At 41.6% G+C, this 18473-nt stretch overlaps 1 protein-coding gene across 18 annotated transcripts in view; it reads right to left on the reverse strand.

Moving 5' to 3' along the window:
• Window positions 1-18473, reverse strand: part of cacna1g (calcium channel, voltage-dependent, T type, alpha 1G subunit) — a 271030-nt gene that overhangs the window by 164182 nt on the left and 88375 nt on the right. The window lies entirely within an intron of this gene.

The raw sequence follows: 18473 nt of genomic DNA on the forward strand, positions 1-18473 counted from the left end.
TGCATCCACAGTCAGCACCCTGCATCCAGCCTGGTTAACAATGTTAGACAGAACAGACTGTTTGTCATCCAAGTGTGTGTGTGTGTGTGTGTGCGTGCGTGTGTGAGATGTGTGATCTAAAAGGAAAACAGTGCTTTTCATTTATGTGTGTGTATATGTGTGTAAAAGTGCGCACACCGGCTGTGAGGACAAACGACCTGTCCTTCTTTTATCGTATTAGTCGCCACTTGCTCATTCATCCCGCTGACCCACAATGCAGCTGGGTCAGCGTGGCCTCACAGCCACCACAAAAAAGAGAGTGCAGGTCGGACAGCGACACAGAAACTCGGATTTTTAACCTTACTCTTTTATGCTGGTCAAAAGCGGCCACAGCAGGCTCAACTTTCAAAGTGGAATGCGAGACAGTCTGCTAAACGCCAGAGAAACAGGAGAGAAAACAGAGAGGATCTCAAACATGTGTGCAATAGTCTTCAATTACCATTATTATAGTAAATGTTGACATGCTGGTAGCACTAGATGAAATACCATAAATATCTCATCACAATTTCTTTAATATACAGTAAATACATTTCAAAATACCAGTCAAGTGTTGTTCAAAGGGAAATAATGGAGACACTACAGCATTCACAGACTAAAAGGTGCATATTTTTAAGATTCAAACCCATGTTTTTTCTATCTAAAACAGCATATTAAACCTTTTACATTGTTCTCAGTTAGGGTTCAGTCACACCAGCATTTATAAAACAGACTTAGAACAGAAATCAATACATTTCAGTGGAATCACTGCAATCGATTAATTTGTTCGTTGAGGCAAGTTAAATCCACATGAGGCTACAGTGTATAGTTCAACTTTGACAAAATTTCGGCCCATCCATTCATTGGTTTGTTCAATGCACTTACTCAGTGCTTGTATAGGACCAAAGTAAACCTGGTGATATAGTTATATAAATCTGTGTGTCGCCTGTATAATTATGGTAAGATATTTTGTTGTTTTCTATAATCTGAGCTAATGGGAGCATGTAGATGTTGAACAGAAGAGGCCCGAGAAGAGAGCCCTGGGGAACTCCATGTCATTTTTGTCCACTCTGACGTTTAATTGCAAATCAATACAAATTAGTCCCTATACTTTAAGTCTGATTCAAACTAGCACTGTGCCAGGAAGACACACCCACGTTTTCCAGTAGGTGTAGTCGACCGTGTCAAATGCAGCACTGAGATCCAATAATACCAAGACATTGGCATTTATTTGGATGTCATTCAAGATCTTAAAAAGAGCAGTCTCAGTGCTGTGGTGTGGTTGAAATTCTGACTGGGAAAATAATGAAATAGTTGTTTAGTGGCGGGAAGTGCCAGTTTAGTTCAGTGATTTGATATGGGGAAGGTTTGATATGGGCCTATAATTGTTTGTTAGTGATTGATTGTAGCTTTTTAACTGCAGTTTTCAGAGTCTGTGAGAATCAAAATCAAAAGGAAGCAAACAATACAGGGGCACTCCACCTATTTCATATGCCAGATAAAAAAGCTTGTTTAAGTCTGAGAAATGAACTCAAATTATATCACTTGAGTAATCTTGGGTTAGTTTTTGAGACTACAAATTTTGAGAAATCCTGCGTTATGGGGCACATAATTTGAATGATTCTGCATTTAGGCAGGGAGGGTCTAACAAAAGACAATATCGAGTTGCATTATGGGGACTTGACCCAGCACTAGTCAGGATGGCTTGGCTTCTGCTGCTTTAATTTTGTCCATTCATTTTTCAATCTTTCTCGCATAAGCTCTATAACTGTATAAAAGCACAACACTGGTTAATTAAGTTGATGGGATGTGAACTACCATCTTTCTGCATCGCCAAACAAAGGGCACACTACCTCCTGCATTGGCTCTGAACATTGGCATTGGACATAAATCATGTGCTGCAGAATCATTCCAGTGGAGGGATACTGGGCTAGAATGTGATACACTGTGGTGGTTCTAATACAGTATTGAACAGGAGTATTGAATAATAGATGTAGGCTGGAGGGAATTTGAGTAGATGACCACGAGGCACCTCAGCAGCATGGGTTGGGTAATGATGGCTGCATATGGGAGGCAGGACAGGATTATGTCACACACTGGAGGATGCACAAAAGGGGCTGTGAGTCCAAAGGGATGCAATTAAAAAGATCAGTCAGTACAGAGAGCAGGATCATTAACAGGAAACAAAAACTCAAACACTCGGGCGTCTAGTTTGAGAGTGGTGGCACTGAAAGTTTTAGGGAGCACAAACTGTTGTTGACACACAGTGGTAGCATCAGCAAAAGCTTGCAGTAAAGAACTGAGAAGGTGGAGCTAATTAAAAATAATGAGCTTCATGGGTTGTCTACGTGGTGGCCATGTAAGCTCCTGATACCATCAACCTTCATCAGAGCTAAAGATAATGTCATTTAAGTTCAGAAAAGTTCCATCAGGCTCCAGATAAAACTAAACAAATTAACTGAGTATTTTGCACCTTGAGAAGACTCTAAAGTACACTGTAATAGGTCCAACACTGGGTCAAATGTTATTTAAAGTCCCCCTCCACTCAAAAACGTGTTCTTATTGTTACTTTACTTAGATGTTTGCACATAAATCATTCTGCACAGCGAAGCTCAGAGTTTGACACTAGAAAGCTGTAAAATGTGTCAAAATCTTGTTGATTGTTGTCTGTACCAGAATAGAATCAAAAGTTTCCTCATCAAGAAAATGTGTTTCCTCAGCAGCAACACATAAAGATGAAAACACCACAACAACAATGTACAACCAAAAACTACAGCACCTTCAAAAACAACATGTCCTACATGTTGCACAAAGGAGGGCAGGTTTACTGTTGTTTGCTTTAGAGTTAGAGTCAGTGTTCAGGTGCTGTATGTGACGGCCAGTTGCACAAAGCTCTTCCCTGTGTGCACCACTGCCTTTCCATCCTGCACCTGCAGCCACAAAGAAGTGATGATATAGTAGATGAGCAGGCTATAAAATGTTACAGTAGCTTTGTGTACAACTGCTATAGTATGAAGGTCTGTGCATTGGCGTGCCAATTATTTTTGAGGCTATGTAAGCTGTTTTCATTAAATATATCCCTGTTGGTGACAGAGTATAAACATATAAGCCTTATAATGATATGATTCCTATTAAACAGTAAAGTGGCAAAGGAATAGAAAGTGGGGGTACTTATACACTGAGGAACACTCTGTTCTAAGCAGTGTTTGTATAATGTATGTCCATAGTGTGCTGATTAAAAGAGTGTTATCCAGGACCTTGGACAAGATATTTGAGGCTCCTTTAGCTTCCCTCAGCAGGCAGATAGTAATCATGCATCTAGAAGAAGAAAAAGAAGCAGAGTGCAAAAAACTCTCTGCAATCAATACGAATCAGTGGTTGGATGTTTTAGCACTTGAAATTCTGTACTGTGGTGCTAAAGCCAGTCATCACAGTGAACTGTCAACATAAATACTGATACTTAGGATCATTAGTGTCTAGTGCTAGAGACTGAGTACTTCGCTGAAAGAATGAGATGATCTGTTGTTTAGCTAGGCTGCTATCTTGCTGCAGTAATGATCAATAGACACAGACAGGTTGAGGTTTGGGGACTTGGACTGGATCAGCTGTGATTGGCAGACTGACTAGCAAGCAAACTGGCTGCTGTACACCACTCTGAAAAGAAGAAATAACTCAATTTTCCTCTTACAAATAAAAAGTCAAATTCAGTAGAAACAAAATGCACCCTTGTGTAAAGCAGCTATAATCAATATTTTTATAACTGTTGATCACATGACTACATGTACAGTTTTGTCATACTTTCTCATTCAAGGGAAAGTGTGGCCAAACTTTTGACTGGTACTGTATGTGAAAAGGGTTGCAACATAGTGATGAAACCCACAGAGAGTTATCACCAGTCTCTGTAGCTCCACTCTCTCTTCAACGTTATAATATATCAGTATTGTGTTTACAGCTCTTTGCTGCTGCCCTCAAATGGCCAAAAATTTTTTTTTTTTTGCTGCTACAGCCATATGTGCTCTGGTATGACCAGTTGCTTTTGGTGGCTAATGTTAGCATACTTTAGATAGACATTGCTGTGTAACAAATATTTATTAGTCATCTAACATTTGACATCATTTTGTCATTGTGACTTGTTACCACAGTGGAAACAGTTACACAAGCTCACTCTAAAGGATAAACTAATATTGCACAATGCACAGAACTTGTATTTTCTGACTTAAAAGATAGATTGTTGAGGACATCGGGCAACTTTATAACTTTTCAAAGCTGAAAAACAACATCAGCAAAGAGGAATAAAAGGGGAAATATATAAATAAATAGCCTAGAAAGGAGGCAGAATTTCATCTCTCACTATAACTGACAAGGCAAGGAAAGATTCTTTAAAGGCAGATGAGTAAAGTCCTGTGATCCTGGCAGCCTCGATCGCTGCCCTTGGGCACACGTGTAAAAGGCAGACAGGTTTTACTGGTGTACTTCAGACCCTGTCGACTGATGAAATATATGAAATGTATTGTTTACTGGCGGCCTCACAACTGAATAAAGGGAAATTATTAAAAGAGAGAAATCCTGATGAAGCGAGATGAGGAGGGCTTGAGCAGAGGGATGGAGACAAAGCAAAACATTAAATATGAATAATCTGACTGATTTAATCAATAACTCTTCTTCTCCTGCCCTCATTTTCCTCCTCTGTCTCTCCAGCTGGTGGGCTATAATTAAACAATAAAGGGAGAGTGAGAGTGAACACACACACACACGCACGCACACACCTTCATGGTGTCAGCATATAAACAAGCGGTGACGCCCTGAGGGATGGATTCAATTAGGGGAAAGATACACAAGGATATGCTCTGTCAAAGTTCTGAAAGCAAGAAGCTCGCTCTACACCGCAAACACACACACACACACACTTGCAAACACACACGAACGCACAGACATGCGGATGCATACAACAATGCTTTCATCAGAGAGGCAGCATTATCAAACTCATCAACACCTCAAAAAGTATTCTCTGCTCTGCTCTCATGGGTTCTATTCTGCCTTCACACACACACACACACACACACATCAATGCATGCACACACACACACGTCTTAAGTCCCTTTCTTCTTGCCTAATGAAGGGAAAACAATATGCAAGTCCTCCTCTGCCTCCCCGCATCACACTGCTGATTCACTCTGATTCTGTCCACTAATGATCTGACACCAGACACCAGGACACAAGCAACAAAAAGAAACAGTGTGTGCATGTGTGCGTGTGTGTGTGTGTGTGTGCAGCTGTGTGTGTGTGTGTGTGTGTGTGCAGCCGTGTGTGTATGAGGGACAGATAAGGTAAGAAGGGAGAATTAATGGATTCAAAAGAGCAAAGTTTGGTCTTAAAAAGTTTCAACTCGTCTCATCAACTTCTCTCTAGCTCTTATTTTTTTCATGAGAGTGGGGAAATGAATCCCCAGCAGGAAGAGATGAGGAGCACACAGTCCGAGGGCGATCAATACAGATGAGCCTTTCTGAATAGATATTATTCATTGTGTTTACTATAACTCACACAGGACGTGTTTCTGCATCTATCTCTGCTCTGCCCAGCTACAAACATACTACACAGCCTCGGCTTTACATACACTCCTTCTGTAAATCTATGTCTCTCACTGAGGGGCCGTGCATGATGTGATGCTACGGTAACACCAGGAGCTGTTGTATCAGTTCAATCAATTCTTCCCTGACAGACAGGAACCAGAACAATCAGTGAATGTTTAAAGTGAATTGCCACCTCACCACACTCCCAAATCTTGTTAACCGAACCCCCAACTGCAATGATTAGTGTTACCGAATCAAGAGCCTTTTTCATTGGAGCTCCCCTTCCTGAAAGCACCATGTCAGCTCAGCAGGGATATATAGCATATTAATTTCAAAATCGATGCAGCAGAATCAGAGTTATCTTTTTTTTTTTATTCCACACTTCCTCATCAAAACCTGATGCCTACCTTACTCACAATGCAATTCAATCTGCAGTTCGGTCTGAGATTCAGGTGTCTTTTGCTAGTAGCGGCTAATGTAGCCTGGAGCTGCTAGCTTCAAGCAGAGATGAGGAGCGGGCTGCAGAGGTCTGGTAACCTCACTTCTTTCTAACTCCACACCCCCAGATTTTTTCATTTTCAAACTTGTAGTCTTCAGCTCCAACTGATGCTGACTCAGTCCCATCGCTTTCAGCAATTTATCATATTTCACAGAGCTCCCTCTGGAGCCACAAAAGGCTTTATACTACTTTTTGACATATGCAGTAGTACTCCCCAACACCTGGAAACACACTTGATGTGTGAAATCAGTGTTCTGCTTTAACTACATAATCAGTGACTGCAAATCTTTGTAATAAACAAAGAAGAGTAATTATCAAGGATTTGTGATTTCTAATTCTATTCCATGTTAGGCTTTTTTTTTTTAAATATTCAATACTCCAAAAATGCTGATTGGAATTCCAAAACATGTATGAGCTCATGCTACAAGAGGGTGAATACCGCTTGGTCTGCACAGTATGTAAGACTGCCTGCTTGATGCAACCTGGTGAAATTCTGGCTTTACAACTCCACATTAAGGTCGTGAAAGGAATTAAGACCAAAGCACAGAGGATTCTTTTAGAGGATTTGCACAGGCATCTCTTCTTGATTAAAACTCAGTCTGCCCTGAAGTTCAAACATGGCACAAAGGCCAGGTCCCGCACCACCGAGCACAAAGAGTCTAGGCTGGGGAAGCAGCCGATGGCAACTGGTGGTGGGACAGGTGCAGTGACATTCAGCTGTACGTCACAACGTGTGTGTGTCCCCCCATTAAAAGCTGTCAGTGAGGCTTGCTGGAAAGGGCAGGCTGGACTGGAACAGCAGGAAGAATTGGACAGATGGAAGAAAAGGCAGATATGGTAAGGTGGACATGAGAAGCAGGGATAAAGAAAGGAAAAGAAGAAAAGGTCGAATAGGTCAAGGTGAGAAAAGAGGGTAAGACAGCCGAGAAATGTGGGATTTTGGTCTTTTTATTTATTAATTATTGGTAATGTGATGAGGGGAGGAATGAGAAAGAGAAGGTGAAAAGAAAAGATGTAAAGAGTCCATCTTCTGGACATGAGAACTGGGCTCTCCTTAGTGACCCCAGAGAAGCTGCCAGTTCTGTCTGGTTAGTAATCCAACCTCGTCTCTGACTATGTAATCCATCTCAGAGTACTTCTCTGAACGGTTCTGCATGGAATTTGCTTTGGCAATTTGTGCATGATACTAAGCCTCACTACATAAATTAACATATTAGTTCATCACATCCAGACTGAACCTAGAGTATACACACTAGTGGTCAGCACAAAGTCCATAGATATTTTCCCACCCGTGGACTTGATAAATGGTGGGTTTGGCAACAAGTCCTCCAAATTAAACGAGACCCATTTGTCATCATTGGCCTTCAACAACCATTGCATATGATCTTTGCAAAAAATTAAGTTTTCTGATCTGACACCTCGATGGTTAAGGTTTGGTTGGGTTTAAAAACGACTCGGTCAGGGATGGGAACAGATCATGGTCATGGTTTAAAGAAACCAACTTGATGTTGGAAGGAAATATGAAGTGAACATCAATCTCCCGTGCCAAAGTATGAGGTTTTGTTGCCCCATCTAACCATCCCAATCTCCACCCTCTGCAGACTTTGTGGCACTATAAAGACTCTTTTTCCACCTTTGCTACCAACAGACGAGAGTCATAATTCCTACAACCACTACAACTCGTTTTTGGGCATTTGCTGAAACAACGAAAAAACAATGTTTTTTCATGGGAAGACAGTCTAGATTTCAACAGCTTTGTGTATGTGCCCATAACGTCCAGACTGGATTGGATTCAGCCAGAAGTTAGTTTGAGAGAGTGACTGTAACTGATGTTTTTCACGTCTGAAGACAGGAAACCATTGGGGAGATGATTATAAAATGGCAGCCGTGAAAAGGAATGCCGACACTAAAGTCACTGTCTCTCCTATCTTAGTTCTGCTTCTCTTCAGCAGCCTCACTATTTTACAAACCTTTTTCTTTTACCACTCATGACACCCCCCCTTTTGGTGTTTGTTCCTCAAAAGTACAATGCCTTCTCTTCAGAGGGCAAACTTTACAAAGCCAAAAAGCACAGCAACTATATGTGAAGGTGTGCAAAACAGGAAGGAGGGTGGGGTTTATCTTTCAAGTCAGATAGTTGCTGCTGCCTCACCTTTGCTGTTCATCTCCCATCAATCCCACCTTTCTCCAAATCTCTCAAAGCTTTTTTCCCCTCTCTGATAACTTTCCATTCCCTCTCCTTTCACTTTTCTGTCTGTGCCATCTTACCCTAGCTATTTTCTGGGAGGAGACTGACAAAAATGAAACTTTTTTTGGGAGGAAGAAATCTGAACATGCCAGAATACAATTTTAAAAAAGGAGGAAAGAGAACAGAAAGAGGAAGGATGTTCATGAAATATTGAGGGCGACTGCTGCAGCCCTTTGTAACGTACGATCCATCACTGTCATTGTGCATAAATGTGTGCATGTGTGCTCATATATGAGTGCTTTCACATGTCTACATGTATTTGTCTGTGTTTGCAAGTCCCAAGTTGAGAAATGCCACTTTATCAGGTAAATAGATCACTGTTCTCTGGATGTCTTCCTGTTCTGAGGAGGTGAAAATGAAACTGCTATTGATCAGTGTGCATATCCCTAACTTTACCACTCTCTCTTTTGCTCGAGCTATCCATTCTTCAATGAATGCTTTCATTGCAGATGCCAAAATCCACAGTAGCAGGGTTGGGAATGACTACATTTGGTAGACAGAATTAGGCATGTAGCAGTGGCCTGATAAGCCACCAAGGACCATCTGAACCCTATTAGGTCCATTACTCTACATATTTATACCTTGGTGTTTGCCAGTAGGTGGTATAACCAGGGGAAGAGAGGCATCGAACACCTTATATGAGTGTTTTTTGATCTGCCACCTGTACGATTAAGGTTGGTTTTAAATTTAGGAAAAGACTGTGGTCTCTTCAAAGCTGTGCTTTGTCTTTGTCGCTAACTTAGCACTTCTTGGTAAACTTGCGGTTGCTTTAAGTTCACAACCAGCCTGAGGAAGATCTTACAGATCAAAACAGATTGAACTTACTCCTACCCTACAATGAAAATTTTTTTGTCTTACACCTGAATAATTTGCCTGGATGTGCACCAAGCAGGTAGCTCCGGATCTGAAAAGTGAAGTCAATGCAGAAGTGCCTTGCATTCTCTCTAATGGCCAGCAGGAAGCGTCTCCACTGGCTCTAAAAAGAAGTCTGTTTGTATAGACGTCTATGGGAAAATGACCCTACTTCTCACTTGATTTATTACCTCAATAAACACTTTCCTAATGAGTTTATGGTCTCAATTGCTCGTTCCAAGTCCTCTTCAATACAGCATGATGTTCATGATTGACAAGTTGCCTCCACGGCAGTGAATGAGGTGCTGTGGTTGGACCCTGGGGAGCTCCTTCCCAGCTCCATGCTCCTATCCAAATACGGTCACTTCTCATCACTTCTGGCTCCAAAAATCGAGATGGGGAAGGTCAAAATACCAAACTCAAGGCTTCAAAATGGGAGTACACAAACCAATGGGTGACATCACAGTGGATATGCCCATTTTATACAGTCTATGATGTGTGCACACTTGGTCCCTCTTCTTAAGTGTACAACCAACCAAGGCTGCCTTATTTCTGGTTCAAATCCAGGGACCAGCTGGAAAAATACAGGTAGGAAAAGTTTCAAAAGTAAAACATTGGCTACTGGTGAATAACTGCACTAATTTGAAGGTGCTGGAGATGCTGCCATTAAGTTAGGGGAATTGCAAGAGATAGATTTTTTTTAAAGGGTAAATGGCTGCATTTGTAAAGTGCCTCTCATTCACCCATTTGCACACCAATGGCAGTAAGCTACCATGCAAGGTGCTGGCCTGATCATCGGGAGCAATTTGGGGTTTGGTGTATTGCCCTAAGACACTTCAGCATGTGGACGGGAGGAGTGGGGGACCAAACCGCCAACACTTTGATTAGTAGATGACCTGCTCTAACTCCTGAATCACAGCCACCACCAAACAGATGGAGCAGAGGCCAAGATATCCTGACCTTCAGTTGCTAGCATGGGCCAAGAAGGAAAAACATTGGATCCTACACTTCCCATAATGCAACTTTGCATTATAGTTAGTTTTTTTTTTTTTTGTCATACCCTTCCTCCCACTTAAATGTCCATGATTTTCAAACTCTACACTCCCATTACATAACACAGGCTTTCAGTTAAAAACGTGTAGAGATAACTCCAATGACATAATCAGTTAATTTCACAGATACCTACAGCTGTTTTCAAAGGCTGTGTGGTGCTCCACGTGACAAGTAAAGTAAACTTGATGGGTAGGAATTGCAGCAATCTTCCCGAAACCCAGAAATAAACAAAGATGATGATTGGAGAGAATCACGGGAACCTATAAGGCCTGACTAATATGGGATTATTTGCTCAGAAGCAGTTGTCAATAACTACTAGTGAGTTTAATCAAAACCATATCACTGGAAATGAGCATTAAGCTTGTAAATAGCTGCCTCAGCGACATTCAGAGAGGCACGACTCTTAGCCAAAGGCCACGGTGTTACAGCTGAGCGTCTCGACTAGTGGCGTGGAAAATCCTGCTGGTATAACACTGCATATCCCAACGGCTCACTGACACGGCTTATCAGGAGCCTGAGTCAGGAGCCGAAGAGTTAGGAGGTTGAGGGAAATAGAGGCATATTGTTACACCGCCTGTATCAGCACGTACCATATGAGAGGTGGGCAGGAGCTGTGCGGGGAGGATGGATGGGAGAGAGATGGGGGGGGAGGGAGGGGGGGAGAGAGGGACGGGGACAGAAAAATAGGAAGATAGGAGAGACAGAACCTGTGTGAGAGAAATAGAGATGACAAGAAGAAAAGAAGCGACAGGCAAAAGTTAAAGACAGGGGAAGGAGAGGAAGCACATGAGGAAGATAGAGCTGAACACACATCCTTACAAACTATTTCACCAAAAGTAACTGCACTGTTGTGTGTGTGTGTGTGCTTTGGGGAGGGTCAGGGTTAGATAACTGACCTAACGATTTCCCACGGGGAGACATCGACAACAGCAAACACCATTAAACTTTTACCAGCTTACATTATTGATAAATTCAGCCCTCACTCCAAGATGCTGTTAAATAGGGTGCAACTTTGTTTCATGCCCTGTGGTCATGAATATGGATGCATACAGCACACCAACTATTATACTGACACAATGGGGACTCTAAGGAGGAACTATATGAATAGATCAATTTTTATGTGAGAGCAGCGAAAGAAAAAGGCTGACTTCATGATCTGGTTACATCATCGATATTCAGAACAAAATGAGTGTATCCTCTAAGATGTCCTCTTGTGGATACGGTGCATCATTTCAGCTGCAGACACAGGGAGCTCATGAACTGCTGCCTTGTGTTTTTACAAGTGAGTTTTACATATGAAATGTATGCGCCAAGAAGGGTGGAGGGCTCCTAATGGGCTCAATGCACAAACAGTTGCCTCTGTACACACACACACACACACACACACACACACACACATCTCTCTCATCAGCCAGGAAACACCCCTGTATCTTGCCACTGCGGACTGTGAGTTGCTAAGCAACGCAGGCTTTCATTGGGAAGTATTGTGAAGTCACATCTCTATTGCTGTGGTGTCTGTAACTGAGGTGATGGGGCAGTGTTGTCACAGCTACAGAGCAGAACTTTGAGCGAGGCGTTTGAAAGTCTGCAGTATGGCTATTTCAGCATCATCATCAACCACGGAAAACCATCCAGAACATGAAAATATGTGGCTTATTATCTATCCTCAAGTATCTGCTAAGGCTACAGCCCTGCTTTGTCATCTTAGCTGACTTAGATAGACAGACGATCCCTCGCTGTCCACGTGGATTTCAAACTGACAGGCCTCAGCTTGTTGGTGTGCAATAGGATCGCAAAAGCGTAGCGTGACCAAAGAGTTGACACTTGTAGGGGGAATAAGGACTCAGATCTACAACACATTAAGAAAATGTTCCTCTACTATCCTATCACATGCCAGCAGGCCAACATGTGAATAGAGAGAGGAGAGAAAGAGAGAAAAAAAAGGGAGTGGGAGAGAGATTTCACACTTTGGTAGGAGCTGCGTTGGTGACGTATTATTAGGAAATATCACTTTCTCCTCTACAGTCAATGGGAAGGTAGAGAGGGAAGACTCGATCACATGCTGGTACAGTAGCTCTTGCTTTAAATATGCAAATGTTTGCAGTAGAATTTTAAGAAGACATTATTGCACTGATCTAAGACTGTCAAATCAGCAGCTTTGAAAAGGCAACCTCTCAGATTTACAGTGTTGGAATCTCTATTATGGCTGTCCTCGGTAGTGATTACACAACTTTGCTGTTCACGCTCAGAAGCTGATGCAGAAGGATTATGTTATTGTGTTCACCGGTGTGAGTGAACACAAGGTGACAAAGCTTTGGAGTTAAGTCAGCAGCATCTTGGAAAGACCCAGTCTATGAGCAGAGAAACACACACCAAGACACACAGAAAGATCACAAACCATCCTTCACATTGATATTGAAAACGGTGTTAACATTGATATTGAAAAGACCAACATGGAACAACGTCACACCTGAACAACAAAGCAAGTGGTGGAGGAAGTATTCAGATCATTCACTCATGCTCTAAAAATACTCCATACCAGACTTTTTACTTAGCAAAAATACTTAAATATCAGTAACAATATGTACTTAACTATCAAAAGTAAAAGTACTCATTATGAAGAATTCTGCATAATAATAATAATAATGATTATAATGATGATTATTATTATATTGAATCATTATATTATATATATGGTATTTTAATGTTGTAATGTTAAGTAAAACTTGAATTTGCAGTTAAATAAATGTAGTGGAGTACAAAAGTACAGTGTTTCCCTCTGAAATGTTGTGAAACAAAAATATTAAGTAGTGGAAATACTCAAGTGAAGTACAAGTGCCTCAAAATTGTACTTGAGTAAATGTACTTTACTCTCCAGCACTGTTTGTCAGTGCCTTCCAAAACAGCCAATATGACAGTTCCAAAAACAACTTTTCCAATCTGCCACTTCTATGGTTACTTAACTTAACTGCAGGCTGAAAATCAGTGTTTCAAAATTCCCTCTGTGTCTCGATGGACAGTGATTTCCTGTTCAGATGCAGTGGAAGGGGGAACTTGGCACTAAAAAGACTTTATCTCTGAAAGATATTGACTTGATTTGACTAAACTGGGCAGCTGAAGCTTCATATTAGCTTCAAATAAACTTTTAAACTACATTTTTGCACAGGAGCGCTATGGATTTTTTTTCCCCATCACTTACATTGAAAGTGCATTATGAAGGAATCCTCTTAAAGGTCAGTATGAACAGCAGGATGAAACATGTCATGTCAATGTTCATTTGGGCATTGACTGTTTTAGGACAGACCTAAAAACTTGTGAACCTGTCCTTTAGAGACCAACCTTAACTCTTGGTAGGAGATGTGAAGCGACGTTAAAATCACACTATTTGTATGTTCAAGCACACGTTCCATCTCAGCCTTCCTCCTGAAACTTGTTGCGCAGGTGTAACATCACTCGACTTCATCAGTCATTTATATGTCCATAAGACATCCTTCATCAAGGAAACGTTTTAAGCAGGAAACTCTGTCTGGTGAGGACAGTCTCGCAGTCTTTACAGACACGCAGACGACCAAAAATAGCCTGTTTTTCTCATGCAGAGCAGTAAGGACACATACAATAAATGTAATGAAACAGACACACACAACCAGCCACACACACACACACACACACACACATACAAACACCTGCGGCCAGGAAGTGCTCTCAAGGCTCTGAATTAGCAGATGTGTGTCCGTCAGACAGGATTCAACACTATATCTGTCATCCTAATTGACAGAGATGTACTGGCTGGTGTGTGTGTGGGAGTGTGTGTGTGTGTGTGTGTGTGCAGGTGCGTGTCTCTATGTGTGTTTGTGAGTGTGAGTGAGAGCTCAAACAGCTTAGGAGAACAGAAAACACATATATTAGATGTTTGAAGACAGCGTGACCTCCAATGTGTGTGGATTTTTGAGCACACACACACACACGTCTTATATCTCATGTCCAGTTTTTAGCGAGCAGGGATACAGAGAGGAGGAGAAAAAAAATGGAGGATTGAGCAGACAAAGAAAACAGAGATGGAAAGGTGAACAAAGAGCAAATTAAACAGGCAAAAAGCGAGGCAGAGAAAGAAAGATGAGGGATGAATAATTGATCTGGAGGCCATTTGAGGCTTTAATCCCTAGCAGAGTGATTTTTACCACACACACACACACACACAGAGAAATGCAGAAAGTATGATATCACCGCTAATGGCTGCTACTGGCTGATAGACTTGTTGTAGGTTGACACACACATTCTCCAACGCTACTGGTCTGTCAGAAAGAGTGTGTGATAGGCGAGAGAGGAGTTAAGCAAGGGCAGAGGTCAGGACTCTTTCAATTCCCTGTTGCTTCTCATTAATTAGGCATCGACTGAATCGCTCCCTCGCTCTGCGTTTCTCTGTCTCACTCTATCTCTCTCGCCCAGTCTTGAGGCTGCCACCGCTGCCATTTCATTCATAAGCAAAGCTATTCAGCGACCTCTTTCCATTCAGTGGAATTAGCATCGAATGCACAGACACACACGAGGACACACACACACACACATATATGAGTGCCGGAGAAAATCCAGCTAAATGCCACAGCGAACAAATAGGCCCTTAATCCTTTAGGGAGAGGAAAGAGGAAAACACACCTCGCGCTGCATTGACAGGTTAGCTAGAGGTCAGCTAACAGAATGAGAGAATGAAGAAAAGCTTGTTAAGAAAAAAAAAGTGGAAGTGAAAAGAATGCCCGGACTGAAAATATGCAAATAGAGGGAAATTACGATATGAGAAAAATGCGGCGCTGCGCCAGAATCAGCATGATTAACAGGAGGTCAGTTTTATCAATGCCGCTAATCTGGCCTCAAAACTGAAAACAGGCTAATATAAGGGAAGTTAGCGGAGGCACGCTACTGTAGTCTGCACGCACACACACACTCACAAAGAGAAAGCTCTCTCACACACACACACACACACACACACAGGATATTCATGTGTTAGATATAGTTCAAATATGTAGGGCACTCGGAGAAGCTAATTAGCAATCAGCGCTAACAACAGGAAAACACGTCTAAACCTCAGCAATGATGACATACATATGTACGCACAGAGTAAAAGTTACAGTATGTGGACCTTTTAGAGTTAGGAAAAAGGCTCAAATAAAATACCAAACCACATTTTTAAAATTTTTCTACAAGCTTGTGCCAATTCCCATTCCAATTCATTTTTTTTTACATTTGCCCACCATTCCTAACTGAATAAGGAAGTTGATTCTTGAACTTTGGAACAAACTAACAAAATGATATAAACTCAAAGGTTTACTAGCTTTGGTGTAGCTTTCAATGACATGTCACTGTCTTCTTCAGGGAATTGAGCTGGCACAGATGTCATCACGTGTTACTATGTGACCTAAGTTCAACACTTAGGTCACATGATGATATCTGAGCCAGCTCCATCCGTTGACGAAGATTGCAAGATGCAGATGAAAGCTCCAGAAAAACTTAGTAAGTGGACCTTGAGATAAGATTGTAGAGCTGCTGTAAAATACACCGTACATAAGGAGCGAATGTGTCACCGCTCTAATATGTTCTCTTGCTGCTGTAGACTAGTTTGTAGGAAGCTGTACTAAACATCACTTTATACTCTGGTGCTTAACTAGCTTTCAATGTAGTTTTCAATTTCCCATATTGAACTTGACAAAGAATGCGACTCTGATCCTGGGAAATTGTGGGTTTCTGTGACAAGCTTGAAGTCATTCTTACACCTGTACAACAGTGTGTGCTGCAGCTCCAATCTGTGTTTCTGTGGCTTTTCCTCATTTTTAAAGAAAAGAGAACAGTCTGACATTGTTGGTTTCTGATGTCCCAGCCTGGATAAGGAAGAAATAAAAATGGTTTTTGAAATGTTCAGTCCTAAATCACAAACAGTAGGTTTTTTTTGAGCTACGATGGCAGAGATGTGCCTGTGAGGTAACGGCTGATTGGCTGGTGTAGAATGAGGAGGCGGTTAATGTGTCTTCAGTTAAATGATGGTCATTAGGGTGCAGTAATCAACATGTAGCCATGATGATAATGAAGTTACATATTGTACAGACTAAAGCTCATTTCAATCCGATATTTTGGAATTTTAACTAAATTTGACCATTTTCATGCACAGGATTCAGAGTTCTCCCCATTGACTGTATACTGTATGGGTTTCACTCTGAAACATAACAATTCAGTTTAGTTTAGGACTGACTGACCGACTGAAACTGCAAATTCATCTGCTGACTTTTGAATTATTTAATTTGATGAATTGAAGAATCATTATTCAAGAAAATGGCTGAAAGCCCAGTTTCACTCATTTAAATTGCTTGTTTTGTCTGACCAACAGTCCAATAACCATAAAAAAAAGTTGGTATTGGAGAAGCTGGAAACTACATTTTTTTGGCTTAAAAAGTACTTTAAAATTATTCAAATTCTGTCAATTGAGCAGATTATGTTCTGTTAAATTCAAGGCACAATACAGATACATCACCAACCCATACCATTGTTAAAAGAGCACTGCACTGAGTGGGCATCGTACTCCTATAATACTGCCAGATTCACTATGGACAGTTTAAAAAACAAAGTATCAAGCAGAATTAGAGATACTGTCCTTTTTATTTCACACATTGTTCTTCCTTGTCAAAACCTGGTGCCTATATTACCAGTTCGGTCCCTCAAGTGACATCACTTGAGGCAACTCATCAGACTTTGTGCAGCTCCCTCTTGAGTCACAAAAGACTTTATGCAACTTTTTTCTACATGAGCAGTACTCCCCGAGACCTGTAAACAGACCTTTATGTGTAAAATTAGTGGAGTTCCCCTTTAAATTTCCAAGGCATCAGCACAAGACCACACATATAAATGAGATACACACTACGTTTCGACTTAGAAAGCCAAAACATATACGGTTTTCACACTGTAATGCGTCAGTAACTGAGAAATAATCTCACTCATAGAAATAAGTCTCATTTTTCCAATATACACACACTCTTTCTCAGTCTAATAGTGTATAATAAGTGGGGTAGTGAGGGTGGTGTAACGTCTGGTGTGTTCTGCGTTTTGTCTGGTTCTCAGTGCACTCAAAGTATCCCTCAATCTCCGCTTGGCTGCCGCCTGTGACCACTACTTCATGCATAAACACACATACACATACAGTCATTACAACAGAGGCCTGGGGAACCTTAGGCCCAGAACAGCAGTCTTTAAGGAGCAGAACTCTGCTTCGTCTCCACTTTCTCCTCTCCTCTGGTCTCTCTTCCCAGCCAAACCAATCCTCTGGCACTGAGCAGCCCATTATACAAAGCAAATAAGCCATGGCTATAGGCTCCAATAGCTTTTCAGAGAGCGAGAGCAAGGTAGGCAGCGAGTGTGTGTGAGAGAGAGAGAGAGAAAGAGCCCATAAACCCCAGTGACTCTAAAAGCTTTGCCAATCTCAAAGAATGCCTTGTGGATATTAAGTGCTGGATGACTCAAAACTTTCTCTGTAGCTTTACAAAAATCCCAGGTCTGTGCTGTTTGGCTTCCTCCAACATCAGAAAGGAAAACAGAAAGAAAAGGAGGAGGAGAAGATGACTTCTAAAAGCAATCTCTGAGAAGGACTTGCAAATGCAACAACAGCAAATTTTAATCTTCAAGCATAAGCTTCTTTTGACTGTCTTCGCCTGGCATGGTGTCTTTGTCACAAAGTTCAAGCGTGCGGCAAAACCCAAACAAGAACAAACAGTTATTGAACAGCAACCCTAAATAACCTCTGCCAGACCCATGCGCCAATACAAAGCCATCATCCAACGCTCCTCCAAACCACAGCCTCCAGAGTCCAGAACACGTGGAGACTGCTGGAGCATTCCTCGACCGAAAAGCGCACCACACTGTGAGCGCCATAAATTGTTGCTGGTATTAATATGCTACCAAGCCCCAGACCTTCACTCGCTCTCTCTCACGCACCCTCAGACAACACATCTAAGGTCACACACACACACACACACACACACACACAGCAAAAGGCAGCATAAAAAAAAATCAGCAAATACATGGCATGCGAACAGTGTCCATTTCTCCATGACAACAAAGAAAATGTTTACACTCCCGAGCAGGCAGCTCCTTCTTATTGGCTGGGATCCGGTTTCTATGGTAATGAAGTCCGCATCTCTGTGTTTGGGCATCGTGAGCTGCTTGTGTGTTGATGTTATGTACAGTACAGGAATGTGTA

Source organism: Thunnus albacares, chromosome 20, assembly GCF_914725855.1.
Source record: "Thunnus albacares chromosome 20, fThuAlb1.1, whole genome shotgun sequence".
Classification (NCBI taxonomy): Eukaryota; Metazoa; Chordata; class Actinopteri; order Scombriformes; family Scombridae; genus Thunnus; species Thunnus albacares.